The sequence below is a fragment of the Dipteris shenzhenensis genome, chromosome 23, assembly GCF_047967505.1.
Source record: "Dipteris shenzhenensis isolate YYH24624 ecotype China chromosome 23, Dip_SZ_1.0, whole genome shotgun sequence".
NCBI lineage: Eukaryota > Viridiplantae > Streptophyta > Polypodiopsida > Gleicheniales > Dipteridaceae > Dipteris > Dipteris shenzhenensis.
This window is the reverse complement of record NC_141618.1, coordinates 54,495,298-54,518,245: the sequence shown is the minus strand read 5'-3', so window position 1 is coordinate 54,518,245 and position 22,948 is coordinate 54,495,298. Positions and strand designations below refer to the sequence as shown.

The 22,948-nt window shown below is 43.5% G+C and overlaps 2 pseudogenes; one reads left to right on the top strand and one right to left on the bottom strand.

Moving 5' to 3' along the window:
- Positions 1-236: 236 nt before the first annotated feature.
- LOC147887577 (uncharacterized) lies at positions 237-2,183 on the top strand (annotated as a pseudogene).
- A 741-nt stretch (positions 2,184-2,924) lies between these two features.
- LOC147887576 (uncharacterized) lies at positions 2,925-3,639 on the bottom strand (annotated as a pseudogene).
- Positions 3,640-22,948: the final 19,309 nt, after the last annotated feature.

Sequence of the window (22,948 nt, the reverse complement as noted above, 5' to 3'; positions counted from 1 at the left end):
AGCAAAGGTGAGATTTTTCACGATAGCCACCTCGCATTGGTGTCAATTGATTCACCATAATGCGAGGAGCATGATTGTGCTTTCATTGGCCCTTCATCTTGCGTTATGGTGAATGGATTCAACATAAAGCGAGAAATTGCATATTGCTTTCTTGGCCACCTCTTCTCGCGTTATGATGAATTGTTTGTAGTGTTCTACGGAATTGCTAAGTTTTCTTCTTCTGTTTGCATTTTCAGATGGCCCGTATAAGGCATACAGTGAGACTGAAGGACAATGTAGGACCGTCGTCTACTAGGAAGAGGATGGTGAGTCTAAAGGCCTCAAGATCGAGGAAACCAACCACTCCATCCTGATTGTCCAAAGTGCAGCCTAGGGAAAGGCGTTTCGCAGAGCACTCTTCGGTCCTGAGATAAATAAAACGATTCATGAAGCAGCCGACTGCAGCTACTCCAAGATTACCATTCCAGAGGCTTGTCAGGAGGATTGCAGAGTGAAATGGAATTTTGTTCAGGTGGAAGGTGTCGGCCTTGTTTTGCTTGCAGGAGGCCGCAGAGGACTGGATGATCGAATTCTTTTTGGACAGTTACGTTCTTGCGGCCCATGCTCACAGGGTCACCATCATGAATAAAGCCTTTTTCAGCGTCGCAACCCTTAGATTCAAATACAATAAGCTAATTTGCCCAGTAACATTTACGGATGCACGAATGGTGCAGATATTGGACTTCCGGCCAGCTCAAAAAGTCAGAATTCAAGAGGTGACAGAGGGTGCTCCAGAGCACGAGCATGAGACCCGAGGGAATTTTCAGGCAGCTGCTAACAGGGAGCATAATGTTGCAATGCTTGCATTGCAAAGCAAAAGAGAGAATGTTCATGCGCTCCATACAATGAACAGGGAGGCGCTTCAATTTTTGCTACCCGAGTTTTATGTAGGATATTATATTAGAGGCCATAAATATTATTTCCCAATTCATGCGGAAGAAATAAACATTTTGTTTGACCCTAGAACAGAAGTGAACGACAAGGTGATCAGATGTGTCTTAAGGTATATATACTCTTTTCTCTATCCTCCCACAATTTTTCATTCTTGGCTCTTCAAAGTTAATTAACCCTAGCTCTTGATATGTTTTCTTGTGAAGTTTTGTTATATCCCAATTGCCCGAGGATGTACAGCATCAAGTGTACCAGATAGACTCGCTGGTTTCAACACTTCTGGTAGTGGAGTTAGTTCCCTACCTTGATGTGCTGAACTGGTTTCGGGAGGTCCAGCTGAACGATGCTCAAGTTATTTTCATGGCATATCACAAAAAGTGAGTTTGTCTCTTGCATGATGTTTATACAAATTACCATAAACAAGTTATATAATGCTTCCTTTGGCACGTGCTCTTGCTTCACAGTTAACCACAATGCGTTTCTTGAATCTAATAGGAATCATTTTGGATGTGACGCAGTTCCCATTGGAGTCTTATTCTTGTGGACGTGCAAGAGAATGTTGTATACCTTGCAAATTCAACATCTGGTTTCCATGGAAATGTTTTACTATGAGTTCAAATCATTATGTCACATATTATTGTTTAAATTAGAAATCTGGATTGATCAAGATACTGATTGGTCTTTGTTTCCATTTGTTTGCAGTAGCATCCATAAACTAATGGCCGCATATGAGAGCCTCAGTATGGACATCGATACCCTGGAGCGAATGACCATCCGAAGGATTAGTGTGCCCAAACAGGATGATGGTCATAGCTATGGATGGAGGGTTGCCCTCAATGCGTTATTGTTGCTACGAAGCATTTTTCAACTCCCGTCAGAGGATGTAAGCATTTTTCAGCTCCCATATGCATGCGTACTCTTCTTTATCTTCTTGTATATTGTCATGTTGATCTTATGCCTTCATGAATTGTGATGGAAGTTTCCATCAATGTCTCGTTATGTGGACCTAGATGTCCAAACGTTCAGGGAGGAAACAATAGCGAACATGATCGAGGTTGCGGAACGAATGCCTCCGGATGGCCTGGTGGACTTCATCCCGCCAAATCCATGAGGGGGGATAGGCCCCCCCTGAGCCACTTAGATGGGCTCCATACATGGGAGAAGAGCCATGGCTCCATCCTGAAGCCCAGGCGTATGGGTTTGTTGGATTTCTTCTTCCAACAATGTACTGCTTTGTTACATGCTATCTGTAAAAATGTAACTACCCATGTACATTCATAATTTTTAACACATAATTAGTGTTATTGGAAAGCGAACATCCATTGTAAATGCACTTTTGATTTCAAAATCATTGGATCAAATTTGACACTGCGTTCCTTTACTTCTTGTTTTCTTACTTCAGGCCTTTTATGTGTATATAAAAATTCAATTGTGTATATTTTTGCCTTCAATACATTGTTTTAAACAATAATAGCACTACAAAAGCAATGCTCTGAATAGATTAGTTTATTGCATATGGAAAATTTATTGTCACCATTTACAGATACATGGTCACTTCATATATCTTCAAGTGCCTCCAATTCATGTGGGGCTGCAACATCTTTACAAATGATCTGATGCTCTCTTCTTCTACTAACCTTCCGACCATCTAGCTTGAAACAAAATTGATCTGGAGGATTCTGAATAGCTACTTCTAATTCCTTCCTAACATATTCGAGAGTCCAATTCTCTTCCACTTCCAATGTCGATGATGGGTGACCTTGTCGCATTAAAGTTATATCTATCAAGCAAGAGTGGCTGCCATCTCTTGTATCTTGGTCCATGTTTTCCCAGTTGTTGTTGATCCATCGCCACCTTCTATAAGTAAATGACATGCACAGATGTTGCCTGGCAATATAGTATCTGATTCCAAAATATCATTAGGATAATTTCTCGAGTAAAATCAAATAAGTTTTGTAATTGTTTCACAAAAAGACATTTGAATGTTATAACGCTCACCGAAATGCAATGTCGAAGGTATTCAATTGACATTCGATCAAATCATCTCCCTTTGATGATTTCACTCTCCAACCTTTGTCAAACAAATGATCAAGCCAAGCTTCATCTATATCTTTGCACATAAAAGTTGTTCTGGTTTTTCTCAATTGTTTACAATTAGAAAATAAATCAACAAAGCATGTCATTGGAACAAACAAATTTAAGTGGACATTTCTTGCTCCAATGCTAGGATTCATAGCACATTTAATATCATTATACATTTTGGTCCTATAGGACTCTATCACTTCTGTATCAAGCAATGGCCACTCAGGACTATCAAGTGCAGGCAAAGGAATACGTTCCAACTTTCCATGTCGACTCGATTGAGTGGGCAACGTATAAAATGAGTCATAGAAATATGTTCTACTTCTTGCGAGATCACTTGGTGCACGGCCTTCATATTGAAGTTCCCCCACCTCACCATGTACGACATTCAAGAATCCCATTAAGCATTGTGCAGGCTCCCACTCCTGGAGATTGGATGGGTACAAATCTATGCAAGATAGAAAAATGTATATCATTCACCTTATTTGCAACATTGGAATACAAAACACAAGCACTTACAATGTGGTCTGTGTCTTGGAAGTCCTTCCAATGGTCCCAGTTGATCTCTTTTTGCATGAATACATGCTGGATTAACACTTCTTTGACAGTTTTCCCTCCTAGTGCCATCTTGAAGTCAAGGATCCTTCCTTTCCAATGTTTTGCCAAGTCTTCAGATGCCTTTCGCTTCACTCAGTATTGGCCACGACTTCCTGGCTGCATAGTGACCCAAGAGTACTTCCTGTATACTTGGGGAATCCATTTTTTGTTCTCATCTTTTATGTTATACAACACAACAGATGAGATACTACTCCTTGCTCGTTTCAATCCACTTTCGGTTGCCATGAGAGATTAGCAGACGTATGAGAAAGAAGAAGGAGCAAAAAGTTAATGACTGAGCCAACCACTTTAGTGGATCAAGGAAGGAACAAGAAATGAGGGACGGTGTGTCCTTTTGGGCACCAAAGATGTTTCGAGTTTCAAAAGTGAAACCAAGTTGAGGGAATAACCAGAAGATTGGGTATCTATCTGTTCCAAGCATTCAAAATCATTAGTTCTAGAGGTGGTGAAAATAATTTTTTAATGTTCCACGTCTTAACATAGGAATGTGGAAAACAATCTTTTATTGTGTTAGGTGCTAACAAAAAAACGGTTTAACATATTTTAAGAGGAGGTGATGGTTTTTTTATTATTTCGTGAAGATAAGCGTTTCTCCACATTTTAGGTGGGTTTGTACAGAGGTCCCACCACCAGTGAATATCGTTGCCAAGATTTCATGTCACTCAATCCAGGCTGTCTATTATTTTATGATTATTGAAATAGCCCTCTTTTGAGTCCAGAATTTTCCTAATGTACTTTCCATGTGAGGAACGAGGAAGTGGACCGACAAAATCCAATCGCCACCTCTCAAATGGATCCTATGTAGTGATGGGATTTAAAGGTCTAGGAACCAATTGCTTGCATCCATATGCCTGGCATACCTCACAACTTCGACACCATTCAAGGACATCTTTATTGAGTCGAGGCCAACAATACCCCGTGTTGAGAATCTTTCGAGTAGTGCTAGCTGAAGCAAAGTGACCTGAACATTCATGACATAGCTCCAAAATCCTTTTAGATTCTTCCAAGCTCACTACCTCCTAAGGACCTTATCTTTATCTTGCTTGTATAGAACATCTCCAAGAATTGTATAAGGATAAGCCTTCCTTGTGAGCCTTTGCTTTTGTTGATGGCTCAATCCATGAGGAAAATGCCCTTCTTCTAGGTAGTATTAAACATCTTGGAGCTCTAGCCGGAGTATCTATCAATGCAAGAGTAGCTTCTCTAAAAGAAGCCAAAGCTTTAGTAGCCAATTCATCAGCCTTTTGATTTTCCTTTCTTTGAACATGTACAAACTTGCAAAATTCAAAAGCTTCTTTTAACTCCATTGCCCTTTTATAAAGATCTTGTAGATTAGGACTTCGTGCCTTATATACTCCATTCATTTGCCTGATGACCAGTTGAGAATCCCCTTTAACATCTACCTCTTTCACTCCTTTTTTCAAGCAATCTTCTAATCCACAAATCAATGCATTATACTCAGCCACATTATTTGATATTGCCTCAGGAAATTGCCTATCTCTGGCCCATAACTCTTTTCCTTCTGGATCAAATAGGATTATCCCCCCAGTCCCACATTTGGTAGAAGGGCTAAAGGCTCCATCAAAATGCAATTTGAAAGCAGTTGGTGGTGTCTCCAACTCCTCACATAATTCTTCTTTCACATTTGTTTATTCTTCTTCTTTCTTACTTGTAAGCAAATCTGCAAGAGAAGCTCTAGTGGTGCTTTCTGTAATAAAAGTGAAAGAGAACTCCTGAAGCTCACAAATCCACTTAGCAAACTTTTCAGTAGGATTGGGTTTGCAAACCAAAAATTGTAAAGCTGGCTGAGATGTAAGGAAGAAAAAAGGACGAGGTAGCAAATATGACCTAAACTTCTTCACTACAAAGACCAAAGATAAACCTCCTTTCTCCATTTCACCATACCTTTCCTCAGCATTTGTGAGTTGCCGGCTTGCATAGTAAATTGGTTTCATGCGTCCTTGCTCACACTTTTGAAGTGAAGGAACATGTGGCAAGCTATCTCTATGAATGGAAAGGAAAGAATGCAAGACAATGGAAATAAAATGAAATGGAAGTAGACAATAGTATTGAACCAAAATACTCACATGTAGATAGCTTGATGTTGACTGATGTAACAAAACTAGAAAGTACAATGCCTTTATAGAATAGGCACATACACTCTAGGTGTCACATGTATATGGGATAAGTCCCATAGTGACACATGGCACTCTAGGATATAAAGTAGTCTAGTACTACTCTAGAACACTAGAAAACACTCACTTTGGCTTCATGTTCCAACACCCCCCCATGAAGGCAAGGTGAGAGATTACTAGAATGGAGCCAAGAACAGGACATGACATGATGAATCTACTAATCTGTACATCCCAAATAGCTCAAAGGCTCAAAAGAGAAGCATGGCTACCTGACCCAACAAAACGGTCTAGGGAGTGCACCAACATCCTGGAACTCGGCCAGGCCTGATAACGAAATCCATCAATGCCAATAATAGGACTCCCATAGTACATCCCCCCCTGGCTTCATAACATGAAGTGGTAGGAAGCCACACACAAATAAAGTAAAAGAGAATAACATCATTTTAGGAGGACTATCCAAGGCTGAGATCCTTTATTGACTCAACACACATGATTTATTCGCATATATTTTAGGGGGACTCCCAAGGCAGAGTACCTTCGACACACTCAAAAAACAAAGTCAAGATCATCCGGTGCATAGACCTCTTCATCAAGAGAGAGATCTTGGATGTGAGCAGTGAGAGCATGACTTGGAGTAGAGGTGTCTGCATCGTCTTCGTCTTCGTTGGATATAGTCCCAACCAAGTTGGCACGGTCTTTAGATTGTTGTTTGGCCAGCTTCTAGAAGCAACGACCTTCGGTGTGACCAAGCTTTCCACAGTAAGTGCACTTGAAAGGTTTGAAGTTACCTTTCCCTTTAGGAAACCTCCCTTCAGAAAATAGTGCATTGGTGTCAAGAGTATCACTATGCCTTCTTTCATGATCAAGAAGCATAGCAACCATGTCATGGTAGCTCATGCTTGCCACTCTTAATGCTGGTATGATCTCCCGATACTTAGGAATTTCTTCAATGCTCGTGAGGAGCACCGCGACCTGGTCATCATCCCCAACTGGGGCCTTCAACGTAGCAAGTTGAGTGATGAGAGACTCCATATGATTCAGATGGGTGAGAAGAGAGTCCTCATGCTTCATCTGGAGTTTGAAGAATTCTTGACGGAGAAAGACCTTAGAATTGATTACCTTATTGCCAAAGAGACCTTCAAACTTCTCCCATAATTCTTGAGAAGTGGAATCAAAGTCGAGATGATGAATAACTTCATCACCCAAACCCAAACCAATGAGAGAAAGGGCTTTGTTGTTTAAATTCTCCCAGTGTAGAATTTTCTTCTCATTCGATTGTGGCTTTTTATCCTTGCCACAAACAACATTCCACACCCCGTCTTTCATAAGGATAAGATGCAACTTTGTTTGCCATGTCGGAAAGTTCTTACCTGTGAACTTTTCAATAAAGGCACTTGACTTCGAGGATTCCATGGCAATCAACTTGCAAGTAGCAAAATCAGAGGTGGACCTTGTGAACGCCAATACCTCGTGTAGGTAATGAAGCAAGGTGCCATGAGCTAGATCCAGGGGCAGCCACAAATTGGAGCAAGATAATCCATGAACAAAGAAGACATCACGAGCAGTTGGAGTAGATGCAGCAGGGCAGTGGCCTATTGGAGATAAAGCAGGGCAACGTCACGGGCTGTTGGAGAATGTTGAACAGGAATATGCGGGGTAGCACTCCGTAGAATGCAGACAGGATCAGCAAAGATATGGGCAAAAGATCACATAGGAAGGCAAACTGCACGCTGTTATGCAGCCAAGAGATGTGCCACAAGGAGGAAGAACATGGTGCTCGATGAAGACAGTAGGTGCATGCAAGAAATGGGCAGAATTCAGCAGCTTCTCCACACAGATAGTAAACAGCTGCAACTTCTTCTCGTAGGCAGCTTCTCCATGATAAAATTTAGTAGCTGAAAATTGTGAAGATGATCGTGCTGAGGATGGGCAGCATTTGTGTGCGTTGAAGACAGCAGGGTGCACGCATGAAATAGGTAGAATTCAGCGGCTGCTCCAAACAATCTGCTGCAGCAAGAAATGGCGAGCTCACGATATGGAGATGAAGGTGGACAGCGATGCGTGCTTGAGCTGATGATCAATGGCAGCAAGTTCCATGGAAGCTGGGAGGCAAGTAGAGTGGAGAAGGGAGGAAGAAGGAGACGATGATGAGGTTAAGGAAGGGGAGCATTTAGAGAAAGAGAGAGAGGGCGTGGCTTCCTTTTCCGGCCTCCCTCTCCTCAATCTCTAAGAGCAATGTGGCTCTGATACCACATGAAGGAACATGTGGCAAGCTATCTCTATGAATGGAAAGGAAAGAATGCAAGACAATGGAAATAAAATGAAATGGAAGTAAACAATAGTATTGAACCAAAATACTCACATGTAGATAGCTTGATGTTGACTGAGCAAAGATGTTGTTTTTAATGAGATGAGAAGCTAGTATAATCCAGTAAATGTGATTGATGATATAGATGCATAAAATGGTAATGCTGCATAGAATTCACAACAGCAATCACAAAATATTAGTGGACCTAGAGTGTCCTCTAGTAGTGGTTCACATTCTTCACCATGGACAGGTAGATTGAGATCAAGAGAATCTCCTCAAAGCAATACAGCCGTGCCTTTGTGTTTACAGAAAACATATTTTCAAACGTGGTCCAAGCTGCATGTGAACTTTCTGCATTTCTGATATGCCCCAGCATAGTGTTGTCAATGACTGTAGAGAGCCAATACATCACCTTCTTGTCTTTTGCATTCCACTCTTTCCATGCCTTTAGTTCATCTGCAGTTGTAGGTTCACTCAGCTCCGGCTCCTTTTCTTCACTTGAAACAAACTCATAGAGACCTTTCCCAATGAGGAAGTTTGTCACACGGAACCTCCAAGACGGGTAGTTTTTCTTATCCATCTTCTCAATCATAGGGTTTCCACTATCATCTGCCATTATGCCAAAACCTGATACCAAACAGCAAGCAAGTCTTTTGAAGCCTTTTAGTAGAAGTGCACAGCAACACACCAGACAGTCTTTGTCACTAACTGTTCAAAAAATACATGCAAACCACAACTTGTTTGCAGAAATACTTTGTGTTTGCTTCGTGACAAACACCTCAGAACTTACAAATTCGAAATCTGTAACCTGTGCACACGACCGAAATCACAGCATACCCTGAAACTATTGTCCGCAACCTTGCAAGTCTGAAATGGGGGCCGAAACGGCCTCAAATGGCAAAAATCATGATGGCAAACCCTATTGGGTTGTCCTGCGGAATATACACCACTCTGCTTGCACACCAAATCTCACTGCGATATGAGATTTTTACTCTGCCCTGCTTCAGGTACCTTCGCAAGCACTATCCAAGAGAAATAGGGAAGAATGGGAGAGCTTTTTACCCGTTGCTTGCTTGCTCGAATCCTTGCTTCTTCTCCTTCACTTCAACCTTCAAAAACAGCCTCTCTCAGTGGTGAGGTTCTGATACCATGTCAAGAATCACGTGGTGAGGGGACTTGCTCAAGCTGCTGCATCAAACAAGCGCAGTACACACAAGGAGAAGCTCACTCAAGGACACACAAAGAGAGATGGAAGCCAAAACGTTTTCTTGCTAGTTTCTTCTTCTTCCTCCTCACACTTTACATCATACACAAAGTGTAGATAAGATACAACTTAAAGGGAAGTGACCTACTAGGTCAAACAATGCATAACTGACTATACTAGCTGACTGGCGCTATAACTATGTCAGCTGTAGATAGGTGTAGCAAACCAAATATAATAAGTGATGAGTCAGTGGTCATGTGACAATCATGATGACCACCGACATGCCAAGTGTAGTCGTGCGGATCCACCTAAACAAGCGGTCCACCATGAATATCCGCACGTGTTGAGCTTGCCATGTCAACACTGATATGTCCGGTTCCATTCCCTTAGTTGTGAGGCGAGGCCCTTAGAAGCAGCCGTCGGTGCAAAATTGAACTTCGAGAAGTTGTACACTACATTGGGATCTTGCTTGCGCAAGTCCTACTTCCTCTTCCACTTGTGGCTGCTGTTATATTTGGAAATAGAGTGTTCGGTGGTGGTGCAGCATCCTCGTTGTCGATCAATGGATTTAGCATCTATTGGAGCAGATCGTGGGTACTTGCCTGGCCCTATGTATGTTTGGACATGTCGGGTTGATGAGGAGATGGTGGTGGATGAGTGGGCAAAATTGGGGATGAAGATGTAGCTAGAGCTGAGGCAGATGGAGGGGTTGAGGTTGGGAAGATATATGCAGGGATATATTTTATGGGATAGGTATGGAGGGCGGTGGGTGTAGAGGTTTGGTGATGGGTAGTGGGCTCTGATGTGTCTGCTTGTGGTGGCTGCAATGCTGCAAAAATGGCACATTTGGCCTGTTGCTCCTCAATCGTTACATTCTCAGGGTAAGCTATATGAGATGTATCATAGTTATTTGAGTAACTAGTATACATTGTACTAATGCATTCATATACCCTATTGTACAGTATTATGATGCCCATGGGATTATACTGCACAACATTCCCCTTCACCAAAAATTGGTACGTTGTCCTCGCCTCGATCCACCCCTATGTCTGTAACCAAAATTGATTGAAAAATCTGAGCTTGCGGATATGGATAGTCCGACAAGTCAGCTGGCTTTGAGAGCTCCATGATGGGCTCAGAGGCAACAAAATTGTCAGATTCCTGAATGCAACGGCACCAGGCTCGAAAGTTAAGTACCATGGGATGTATGGGAAGCTGATAAATCTCAGTTTAATCTTGCAAGGCAAGATCTCCTCGAAAAGATGTCATAGCCAAAATTGGATGAGTAGGGTATGTATATTTTTCTAGGAGAAGGATGAATTGATTTAGATGGAGGGGTTGTGTCAGATCGATGGTGTATTGGACGGAGCAAGAGGTTAGTGGATTATAATAGTAAGTTAGCATCTAGTCGACCGTTCGGCTTTCGAGGGCTAATTTTACTAAGTTCGATGAAGCTTCCATCACGAGCCTATGCTCGGTATCCAGTTGATCATCCGGTGAGATTGGAATTTTTGAAACTTCTTCCAACTCACGGACTTGCTACGTTCTTTCTCTTAGTAAAGTTTCTGCTTCCTGAAGTGCCTTCTCCAATTCCATTGTCCTTCGATGTAAGCTCATGTTTGTCTGATACGCTTCTTGTATATGCTCTTGAGTGATATGTTCTTTCTCCTTTATGAGTTTGTCATTATGCTCCTTGATTTTTTGCAGCTCTTCGTCCTTAGCTTTTATCTATCTTTGATGTTGCTCTAGGATTTGTTGTAGGCTCTATTCTGCTTCCTGTACCCATTGCTGCAATGACATCTCTCTTTGTCGAGCTTCTTCCAGGGCTTTCTTAATCTCTTCTTGGCCCTTCAGTTGACCTTCGAGTTGTTGGATGTAACTTTGTTTCCGTTCGAAGATTTGCAAACCTTGGGTTTGGAAGTGAATAAGAGTTTTGAGGAACTCTCTTTCCCGCCGGTCTGGAACATCTTCATTCCTTGCTTTGTAGCTCTGGTACACCTCATCATCCTTATAGTTCTCTGAGGTGGTGGATGCTACCACTTGTAACGCCTTGAAGGCATTGTCTTCTTGATGTGTCTCCTCCGTCCTCGCCTTCATTTGTTGCATTAATGTTGATGCCAGCAGCAAACTCGTTAGCCGAGTGGTATCAAATGTTTGTGGCTCATTTTGTTCCTGCGGCATCTCTACTCAGGCATGTCCTAAAAAATATCCTATTCATGGACCTTTTCCTTGCCTTTGTCTTGTTTGGCTCGTCACCTCTCCTCGGCCTCTTTCTCCTTATGATGCTCTTCTGTAATCTTCTTCCACTTCTCTACGGCTTCTTCTTCCTCCTTCTGGCGTTGTTCTTCGGGCTGTAGTGGCTGTTCCCTTTTCTGGCTCCTCGTGGTCCTTTGTGTAGCAACCTCCACCTTTGGTTTCTTTAACTCTGGCTGTAGCACCAATTCCTGGACTTCTTGCCCTGTTGCGATCGGCAAAACCGAACGTGGTTTTGTCGAGCCTCCATGCATGGGGTGCTAGATAGTGTTATTGTGCTGGGCACAGACTTTATCAAGTTTTTGAAAGAAGTAGTCTGCCCAGTTTGTCGTGTGTTGCTGGGGCTTATGCAGGCGCATGAGGTGATTGGCGGGGATTATATTGTGATGGTCGGAGGGCTCGACCCTGGTGAGTAGCCTAAACACTATCCTGCCTTCTGTAGGTGTGGTGATATATCAATAAACCTGACCCCTCCGTGCTGCTTGTGGCTTTCATAGTTTGTAGCACCCTCCAGCTTGTTCCCCAGCTTCATGAGATCGACATATGGCTCTGCAACGACGTCCAAGGTGAATGCGTTTCGGACCGCATCGATGCTAAGAGTCAATGTCTTCTCTTGCCCATCCGCGGAGGTGATCTTCGTGGCCTTAGTGTTCCTGTTGTAATTCTTTACGGACTGGATGACATAGTCCATGTTCAAATGGCATGGCAATTTGTACCTCATTTTGCCTAGGCCGCAAGCTTGTAGGTGCGGAATTACCTCCTTGTCGTTCAATTCCTGGTAGCATTCTGATGTGTGGTAACATATCTTGAATCTGGCAGTGGTGTTGTACACATAGGTAGAGTGCACTACCATGCCTCCCAGCTACTCTACCCACTCCTAGCCTAAGGGCGAGTGAGTTGTAATCGTGATATTGTGCTCTAGACTAGGGCTTGAAGCGCTAGTCTCAGAGCTTGCCTTCCTTTTCCTCGGGGTCATGCTGGCTGTTGAGGGTTCCTCCAACTCCTGTGGTGCCCTCTGAGTCATCTTTCCTTTCTTTCTGTGCCCCTACACTGCCTCCTGTGTGGATAATCTTAGGGCTCCTTCAAGTTCCTTGGCCTCTTCGGCCTCCAGTTGTCCTGGTAGGTGGGAGTGGGTCCTGGACTGCTGGTCCTAGACTGGCTACTGGTGAATTCAGCATCCTCTTCATCGAGGTCCTTGAAATGCCTCCTGATCATTTCCTCGATGTCCGAAGACATGATTAGGGGGGGTTTGGAGAGAATTTGGGGGCTAGTTGAGGTGGTTGATGATGCAATTAAATTTTTGGAATTTTCTGGCAGCATTCAGTTAGAAACCGTAATGCAGCGCCTGACAGTTTTACCTTATATAGATTTATTGCAGCGCCCCCTGAAAGTGATACATGTAGAAGATGTTATGCAATGAGTGGTCCTTCACCTGTTCTTAGACACTGACCATCACCTCACAATGTGTAGTTGGCCCTTCCCTTGGTCATTTTCCCACTTGTTGATGCATTAACCTGTTATTGCAGCATGCCTTGTAAAGTGGCACCAGTGGCCTATTTTTGTGCACCAACATACTGAATGTGATGTAACATTTATGTTTGAGCATGTGATGTGTATACCTTACTTACTTGGATCACTTTTCACCACACGCTGCATTAACCTGTTATTGCAGTGTCCCTTGTTTTTGAGTGATGCAAGCTTTTGGTGATTGACCCATAGTTGCTCTGGCATTGTAGAGGTCCATTCTGGGTCTTTGTACATCTCATACATGTTTTGGTTGATTTTTGGCTCAGTCCCGATGCATTGCTGGGTTATTGCAGCGTCCTGATTTAGGCCTCTTACTGAGTTGATTTTGAGCAACTATTGTGATGGGCCTTCATTGTGGACTTCACTAAGTTGCAAGAACATGTGAATTTAAGTTTTGGTTGACCTTGATTATTGCAGTGCACTGCAATAACCTTGGTCCCTGCAGCTTGCAACCTATTCCTTGCTTATGTGCTTGACCCCTTTTGACTTCTACTGATGTGTATACATTCCAACTGCTTGTGATAGGACAGATGTGTGTGTAGGAATGTGCTGACCCTAGTAAGTGCTTAAGCTATTTGATGAAGGTGTTGTGCCCCTAGCACCTACTTTGATGACTTGACTTGGACTGGGCTTGACCTTCGCATTGTGAGTGGTTGTGCATAAGATGGTCCTGCCCTTGTGCAGTTGTTTTCAGCTAAGGACCCTAGAGTGTTGGCTTTATAAAATGGTGCCCTAGCTTAGGTTAGACCTATCTACTGAACTTTTGATATACATCACTTGGTTTATGGTAATGCGTTGAAAACCCAAGTGGCATACCTTTTAGCTGACATCGTTACTGCTTGTGGAATTTGGACTTGCGATGTCGTAGCGAGAATTGATTGTGCAAGGTCCTTGAGCATTGTCTTGGTATCTTGGAGAATATGTGCTTCATGATACCCTTTGCTCCTTGCACCGTCATGTGGCAAGACAAGTTCTTGTGGTTCTACTTCCTTTGCAGAAGTAGGTCCTTGTGGTTCTGTCTTTGCTTCCACGTGTTGAGGCTTCTTGTTGAGGTAGTTTTACCCACGGTAGGTTCTTGTGTAACTAGCTTAGGTCTAACTACCCATGCGGTTGTCGATGTCCTTGGCACAAAAGTTATAGATATTGATGATGACGCAATGTTTGTAACATCTACCACTTTGCCTTTTCCTTTGTCTTTGAGAGCAGGTTCTTGTGGTTCTACCCTTTGAGGTGTGGCTTTTGGCGTTACCCTCTTCCAGGTAGGTTCTTGTGGTTCTGCTCTTTTGTGTGGTACATGTGTTGGTGGTGATGGGCATGGCTTACTTGTAGTGCTTTTATTTTTACATACCCATACCATCTTCGTTGTCTTTGACATCCTTGGCTGCTTCTTGTTTCGACGTGATGTGCTCACAACAGCTGCCTTTGTTTGCTTGGGTACCCATATCTGATCATTGCCTTGGTAAAAACCTTGGCCTTTTAATATTGGGACTGGTACCCAGCGTTGATGCGTTTTTCTTTGATGTTGTGCTCTCTTAGCTCGGCATTGTCGGGGTTTTGATTGCAAAGGAAATGTTGGCTTTTGATAGTGAGGTTGACGTGGTAGCCATACATCTGTCTCGCCCTTGAAATAGCCTTGAGCTTGGAGCAACCTCTTAGGAATCCACCTTGTTACTGATGATATCTTCATGTTGTGTGAACAAGGCATAGTCCCTTAGCGGGGCTATGTGTGTGGAGGGTGTGTTGCGGAGGTTGTGGGTGTGGGTTGTGGAGATGAAGAGGCTTCTATGGGTGAGGTGTTTTGAGTCAGGATTTGTTTACCTTTACCCTTCTTAGTGGTTGAATCACTTCTCTTTGGAGTTGGCAGTTGCATCGATCGGCCTTCATGAAGCAACGACACTTGAGCGGCATTGCCCTTGTACACCATCCTGGCTTGTTTCTTGTGCCAATCAATCTGACAGTTGGTTAGGTAACACCACGAACATCCAAGGATCACATGCTCTTCCATGGTACCTGTAGGCATCACATAAAAGCGCACCTGCAATACATGTTTAGCAATACTTACATCTAATGTTACATATCCTATGGGCTTCGTCCGTGTGCCATTGATAGCTCTAACTATCGCATTGGTTGGAACCATGCTCCCCTTTGGCAATGTTTGCCAAGCCTCAAATGATATAAAATTGTGGCTTGCGCCTGTGTCTATCAATGATTCCAAGCCAAACGTGGCTTCATCCGTGATTTTTAGTGTTAGGGGAATCCTTGCCGGTTCCACTTGTGGTTCATCATCCCCTAGGTCTTCATCTTCCAAGGTGTCTTTGTATAAGGTCATCCTTCTGGATTTCTCTTTCAGCTCCCTTTCTTTAGCTTCTTGGCGAGCTTGCAGCTATGCCAGTTTCTCTTCTTTCTTTCTTCGTTGATTGCTATGGATGGTTTGTAAGGCGTGCAAGGTCAAGGGTCCGTAGAATCTTTTGAGCTTGCTACCATTAATGTATCCTTCCATCACCACTCCATCGAGTGTGGCAATCCTTACTGCACCTTGTGGTGTAATCTCTACCACTTGGTAGGGTCCCATACCCTGATATTTCAATTTGCACTTGGTGTTCCTTACACCGTACATGAGACATAAGTCTCCCTCCTTGAGGTCCTTATTCTTAAGGTTACGGTCAAACCACTTCTTTTGAGGTCCTTATTCTTAAGGTTACGGTCAAACCACTTCTTTCTTTGCATGGAGTTGAGTCTCTTCAAGTTGCTCTAGATCCACGAGTCTTTCTATTAAGGCCTCCTCTGTTAACCTTTCTCGAACTGCCACCCTTAGACTTGGCACTAGAAATTCCATAGGCATGACTACCTCCAATCCAAATGCAAGACTAAAAGATGTACAATGCGTTGCCACCTTGTATGCAGTTCTATAAGCCCATAAGGCTGCTGTGAGTTTGTGCTCTTAGTCACCCCGACTAGCTTGGACTGTTTTGGTCAAGATTTTGCATAAGGTTTTGTTTGTGCTCTCGGCCTAACCATTGGCCTGTGGATAATAAGCTGATGACTTCCTATGGATAATCATGAACTCCGTCGTCAACTGTGCAATTACTTCATTGAGGAAATGTGTGCCACGGTCGCTAATTAATTCCAAGGGACATCCATAACGAGATATCACTTGCTCATATAAGAACTTAGCTATTGACCTGGCAACGGACTTACCAGTGGCTCTCGCCTCCACCCACTTTGTGAAGTAATCTGTAGCCACTATTATGTACCTAGCTTGGTTGTTAATTGCAGCCAGACTAATGGGGCCAACGAAGTCAATTCCCCATTTTTCAAATGGTTGTGTTGCTAGATTTATGGACAGTGGCATTCTGTCCTAGTTTCATGGCTTGGTTGCTCTTTGGCAAGGATCGCACCTCTTAACAAATTCCACTGCATCATTGAATAAAGTAGGCCACCAAAGACCTGCTTGAAGTACCTTACGTGCTGTGGTTTCTACTGCAAAGTGTCCTCCTACTATTCCGGAGTGAGCCTCGTCTAAGATGGGAATGAACTCATCTTCTCTAATGCACTTGCGCATCACTCCATCTTTTCCCTGCTTGTATAATTGACCCACAATTAATTGATAAGGAGCAGCATCCCTAATCAATCTTCTCGCTTTAGCCATGTCTATAGGTGTGTCACTGGGCAATCCATTGGCTAAATAATGACATATTTCCTCCGCCCATTCTGGAACCAAATCCACTAGAAACAAGGGTGCATTTGGTAGATCGTCGTCCACAGCTATCGGTTTCTCTCCATTGGGAATTCGTGACATATGGTCGGCGAGGACGTGCGTCCTCCCCTTCCTAACTGCGACCGTGAAGTCAAACTCCATCAAGATCAACAGCCACCGTGTAATCCTTCTTGTCATGTAGGGTTTATTCACCAAGTACAGAAGTGCTTGGTGATCCACAAAAAATACAAATTTGTTTGCCAATAGGTAATGCCTGAATTTCTTCATTGCATACACCATTGACAAACCTTCTCTCTCTGTAGTTGTGTAGTTTCTTTCAGCATCGTTCAACTGGCGACTTGCGAAATAAATTGGATGGTCAAGTTTATGGTCACCTGGTTGCGCTAGCACACATCCTATCGCAAAATTTGATGCGTCAATATGAGCATGGAATATTACATCCCAATTTGGTGATCGTAGGATTGGTGCTGATGCTAGAGCTCTTTTTAAGGCATCGTATGCCTTCTGACATTCATCTATCCACGTAAAGTCACTTAACAAGCGGTACAGTGGTTGAGCTAGATCCACATACATGTAGATGAATCGTCTATAATACCATGTGTGTCCCATGAATCGTTGAACACCTTTGAAATTCGTTGGTCGGGGTAGTTCCAAGATCAGCTTAATCTTATTGAAATCGATGGATATTCCATTTCTGGAAACCACATGTCCTAAGATGACACCATGCTTAACCCAAAATTGGCATTTTAGTGGGTTTAGTGAAATCCTGTATAATCTACAATGTTCAAAAACTAATCGTAAATATTTCAAATGTTCCAGCCATCTTGAGTAAATACATAAGTCGTCTAGAAAGATCTCTAGCTAAATATGCAGGTACTCTTTGAAGGCCATACTCATTAGTCTTTGAAATGTTGCTGAGGCATTCGTAGCAAAGGCTGTCTAATGTTGATCCTTGGGATCAATGGACACTTGGTTGTATCCAGAGAATCCGTCCAAAAAACTATATGCTTCATGGCCTGCCACTCTTTCGAGCACATGCTCTGTGAATGGTAAAGGGTAATGATCCCTTACTGTGGTGGCATTGACTTTTTTAAGGTCAATGCATACTCGTATTCCATTCTTTTTCGTTACAATCACGATGGGGGATACCCATTCTGTGTGCTCGATTTCGTATATGAATCTTGCATTCAGGAGTTTGTCAATCTCCTCTTTCACTATCGTCTCGTACTTAGGATTCATATCATAAGGACTTTGTTGCACTGGCTTTGCATCATCTCTTATGGGGATCGTGTGTTGCACCACTTCTGGCGGCACACCCTTCATGTCTTCGTAAGACCAAGCAAAACAATCCTTGTACTCTCTCAGTAAAGTGATCAAGTCACTTTCTTCCTCTTATTGAGGTCCACTTACACAAAGACGGGTTTAGGCATCTCTCCAGGCCCAACCAGGTTGACTTCCTTGACTTTCGTAGGCCCTTCGTAAACTCCATCTTCATACATGTCTGCTATGCATTTTGCTTTCTCACAAAATATGTCTCGGTTTTGGATAGTGTAGGACTTGAAGTGTCCCGGGACATCCTTGTGATCTTCTTCCTCCAGCGATCTCTTAGAAGCCTGTTCTAATAAAGATGGTCGAGACTTCTTATCATTTACTGGGGCACCCTTCTTTACTGGTCTAGGTGGTGATTCACCTTGCTCCTTAGGTGAGGGTTCAATAGATCCCTTGGGTTTTCTAACCTTCTGCGTTCTTTTCTCACTTCTATCATCTTTCTGTTTTCGCACTTCTGAAGACGACTGTTCTATCTTCAGGGATCCTACTAGAATCAGGATGTCTTCCATTCTCCTTCCCCAATCTTCAGTAAACTCGTGATCAGCCATGGTTGCTTGGACATACCTTAGCCATTGAAGGTCGGAGTCCACATGTGCTACCTCGTCGTCACCCATTTTAACTGTGGTGTAAGAAGGAGTTGGTACTACGCTTCTTCGCTTAACATGCTATAAGTTTGGCTTCACTGGTAGTGCATTGTTAAGCCTCTTCTCGTGTTTAACCAGGTTGATCATGCAGAGTGGGACTATTGTTCCCTCGGAGCCGCTCTCATCCTTCACCATGTGAGTTCCTCTTTTCTCTGGTATATCTATGGTTGCAAGTAAATGTATCCAATTATGTGAGTACTCAGGTTCAGGTAGAGACGCATACCACGTTTCATCCGCATCACCTCCCACTATCTTCTCATTTTTCGCTTCAAACTGATTAATAGTTGTTATCCTAGCGACTGTTTCTGATTCGGCAGCAAACAATTGTCGCCAAGTGGATGAGACTTCCACGTTGTTAAGTCCACTTTGGTCATTGAAGTGTCCTTCCTGAGATAGAGCGTGTTGGATGACCAATCATGCACTACTCCTACTGTTCTCAGGAATGGCCTTCCTAGAATTATGTCATACGAGTCAATTGGATTCTTAAAGTCCATGACCACAAACCAGACGTGATAGGTGATACCAAAGGTTTTGACCTTTAAGTCCTTTACCACCCCCACTGGCCTTGTAGTGGTTCCGTTAGCCAACTTGACTACTAACGAAGTTTTCTCCATGTGCGGGCTTCACCATTTTTCCCAACATTGCTTCGTCATTATGCTCACTCTAGCACCACCATCAAGGATGGCTTCCACCTTCCTTTGATGATAAGATATTGGAATGACAGCATTGGAGTCATCACTCTCAAAATATTAGCCTAACTTGTTGATAGGCACCATTGGCGTGTCCTCTCCTGAGTTCGACTCCTCTTTGGTCCAATTCTCCTCATGAGCTTCCATCATTGAGTCGAGGTGTCCGTTCATCCAGTCTGACAAGTCATGCCATAATGTCGGGTTTCCCTTTAGCAATGAAGCTATAGGCATCTTGACTTCCATGGATAAGAATGCAGCAAGTCTTGCGACATCCCTAGGTCCACCTGGCACTGTAATGCCATCAGACTGTCTTTCCATATGATCATTAAGGTTGTGTAGACCCTCACGTTGCAATCTTTCCATACCCAAATCCTCCTCAAACATACGATCCATTAGCAGAGATCCATCATTTGTCATTCGGTCTTCGTTCATTTCTGCTATAATGGAAGGTACTTTGACTGGTGCTCTATGTGTTGGGTAAGGTTGGTGCTTTGGAAACTTAATGTCAGCCGACACTCTAGATTCCTCCTTCGTCGCTTGACATTCTTCTACCAGAGCCTTAGCCTTCACTAAATTTTCCTTTTCCTGGATAGGATTAGGATATTCGTGAAATCCACTTGGTGTATTTGGTCTGGGCTCTACTATTCCTTCTTCACTTAGACCTTCCTTTCCGTTGCCTCTTTGACTAGATTTGCGTTCCAAGCTTCCCGTGGTCTCTAAGGTTGCTACCCGTGTCCTCATCGGAACCACTTTGCACTATCACTTTATCCTTGCCCTTACCCACTTTGATCGCTTGCTTTTTGGTTGGGTTATTCTGGGGTTTCGGATTCTGTGATGTTCCAGCTTGACCCTCTCTTTCTCTTTTGCGCAACTCTCGCGTGATCGCCTTGGCTTGCATGCGAGTAATCGCATTCAAGGACACTTGAGCAATGCGTCCGCGTTCAATCCCTAACAGATTAAGGCTTGTCGTCCTTGGGTTTGAAGCATTGACAGGTGCTCTTCGCATCGAACAATCTTTATGCAGGTGGTCTATACCACAGCCACTACACAATGGAACATTGGCAGCAACTATAGTCATAACTGGCGGTGCATTGTTATGCCTGTACGGACAATCCTTGTAATAATGAGGTCCTGTGCATCCATAGCATTGGACTGGTTGTCCCGCTTGCACCTTTTGTGGGCACTCATTCGCCTTGTGTGGTCCATTGCACTTGTAGCATTGGATTGGTGGTCTGGCGTTTGTGTTGCTCATATCCCTAGCCTTGGCATTCATTGGTGCTGTTTGGTACACAAGGATATGTTGATCACCTTGAAGAATGTAATGACTGAGGTAACTCATGTATTCGTCATCCTCTTGCGTGGTTATCAGTTGTTCAGCGTAGGTCTCCGTGATCTGTGGATCAGGTTCCATCCAACCTTGGGACAATTCTTCCACCATCACTTGATTCATAGGCATAATTCGTGGTGGAGGTGGTTGAGGTCCTAGGATTGGCGGCGGCAATGGCACATTTTGTGGTTGATATGGTATAGATCTAACATTACTAGCTCTAGGGGAAAATTGGTTCGATTGTACTAGTGGAGCTGGCAACGCTAGTTATTGCAGCTTTGGTTGGTATGTTTGTGTCTGTGCTGGCGGCAACACTTTGGGGTACCTACACTGTGATGTTTCGTGGTTCCCCCATCTATTGCAGTGTCCACACCATAAAGTTGGTGGTCTCACTCTTAATCTTGGACATTCGTTCGAGGGATGGTTCCCTGAGCATACACTGCACCATACCATGTCTCTTCTTGGGTATAAGTGCGTATTCCCTTGGTTATCTCAATGAGCTGCGTTCTTCGATTGAGGATTCAGCCTTGTGACTATTAAGTCTGCAAGCACATCTATGTTCAAGTCCCTGGCTTCCTTGGATTGCTCCTTGGAAACCCTGGATTAACTCGTGTTAGGATCCTTGGATCCCACAATCGAGGGTACAAATGTATTAGTGGTTTCATCACCCTCTCTCATGTTATCGCCTAACCTGATCGCTTCCTTACTGCATGTCTCGAAGGATGTTATGTTCAGCACTGTAAGCTAATCATGCAATTTTGAACTTCTCAACCCCAATAAAAATCGAGGTAAGAGTTGTTCATCATTGAGCCTTTTATGAGGCTCACACCTTGCGTTCAAATGTTTGATCTTAGTGATGTAATCATGCAAGGAGTCTTTTCCCTGTTTCACTTGATTCAATTGGTTGACAAGGCTCCACTTCGGACCTTTTGGAGAATACTCCAAAATGAACGACCGTCTTAACGTATCCCACGTATTCTTTTCTTCGTCCTTAAGCGCCCGATACCATGTGCCTACCTTGCCATCCAATTGGATTCCAAAGGCTCCAATCTTGTCGCCATCGGCCAAAGGCTGCACATATCTGCTCAAATCGCTCTACATAGGTGATTGGATCCCCTTCCCCATGGAACTTTGTGGTTAATTTGGCAATGGCGATGGATCTATTCCTAGACCCATGATTATCCCTAACTGTAGGAAATGCCGCTGGCGCTGGCGCCCTCCTTCCTATAGCTTGGACTAACGTTCTAAGCGCATCATCCGACAATACTATCTAATGAATAGGAGGTGGCTGTTGGTATGGCATCTGTGGTGGAATTGGGTATGTATGATTTGGTTATGGATGATTGTAGGCTTGTTGGGATTGGACAGGTCTCGAGTACTGTCTAATGTGAGGATCCACAAAATATGAGGTGCTTGGTATTTCATGTGGTGGACTCACCGTTGGACGAGTTTGCGTGAATGTTGGTCCTACCGACACTGGATTAAACCTAGGTGTCGGCCCTTGATAAGCCATGGTCGTGGTTGGTGGTCGTGCCATTGGAGGTCTATTTTGGAAGTATGGCACTGGTCTCGGTGGTTGAGGCATTCTCTCAATATTTTCCTCTGTCTGTTGTGTGTTCATAAATGATCTATAACTCCCTTGAGGATCAAATGGTCCTGCTTCCGAATCCAATCGAAAGGCTGGTCCACCCTCAGCGTGTAAGTTCTGAGAATGTAGATCATGTGCAAAGGGTGGTGTCATCACCCTTGCTGTCTGTCCTGTAACGTCAGGAAATCCTGAGGTCACCATATTCGTGCGAGCCAACATATTCATGTCATCTATTTTATTAAACAGTTGAACTCGTGGGTCAAACCTTCCAAAGAAATTCGTAATGCCTTCGTAAATCCTACTGGAGGTTGACTGCGTTGGGGACTAAGTCCCTGTGTTTTGAGCAGTGGATACTTGAATTTCACTTGGATTGGCCATGTTATCCTCCATGCTCATAGTCTCGTCTGTGCTTGATTCGTATTCAAACAATGGTCCTAGCATAGATGAGGTGCTATTTAGTGAAGATCTCTCCCTAGCAATTAGACTTGAGCCCAAAATGGCCTCTAAGTCTACGTTCGAAGCACTATCTTCTGGAACAACTTCAGGTCCTAAGGTACGTCCAGACCTAAGGTGCATGTATGTAATTGAGGTTTAGG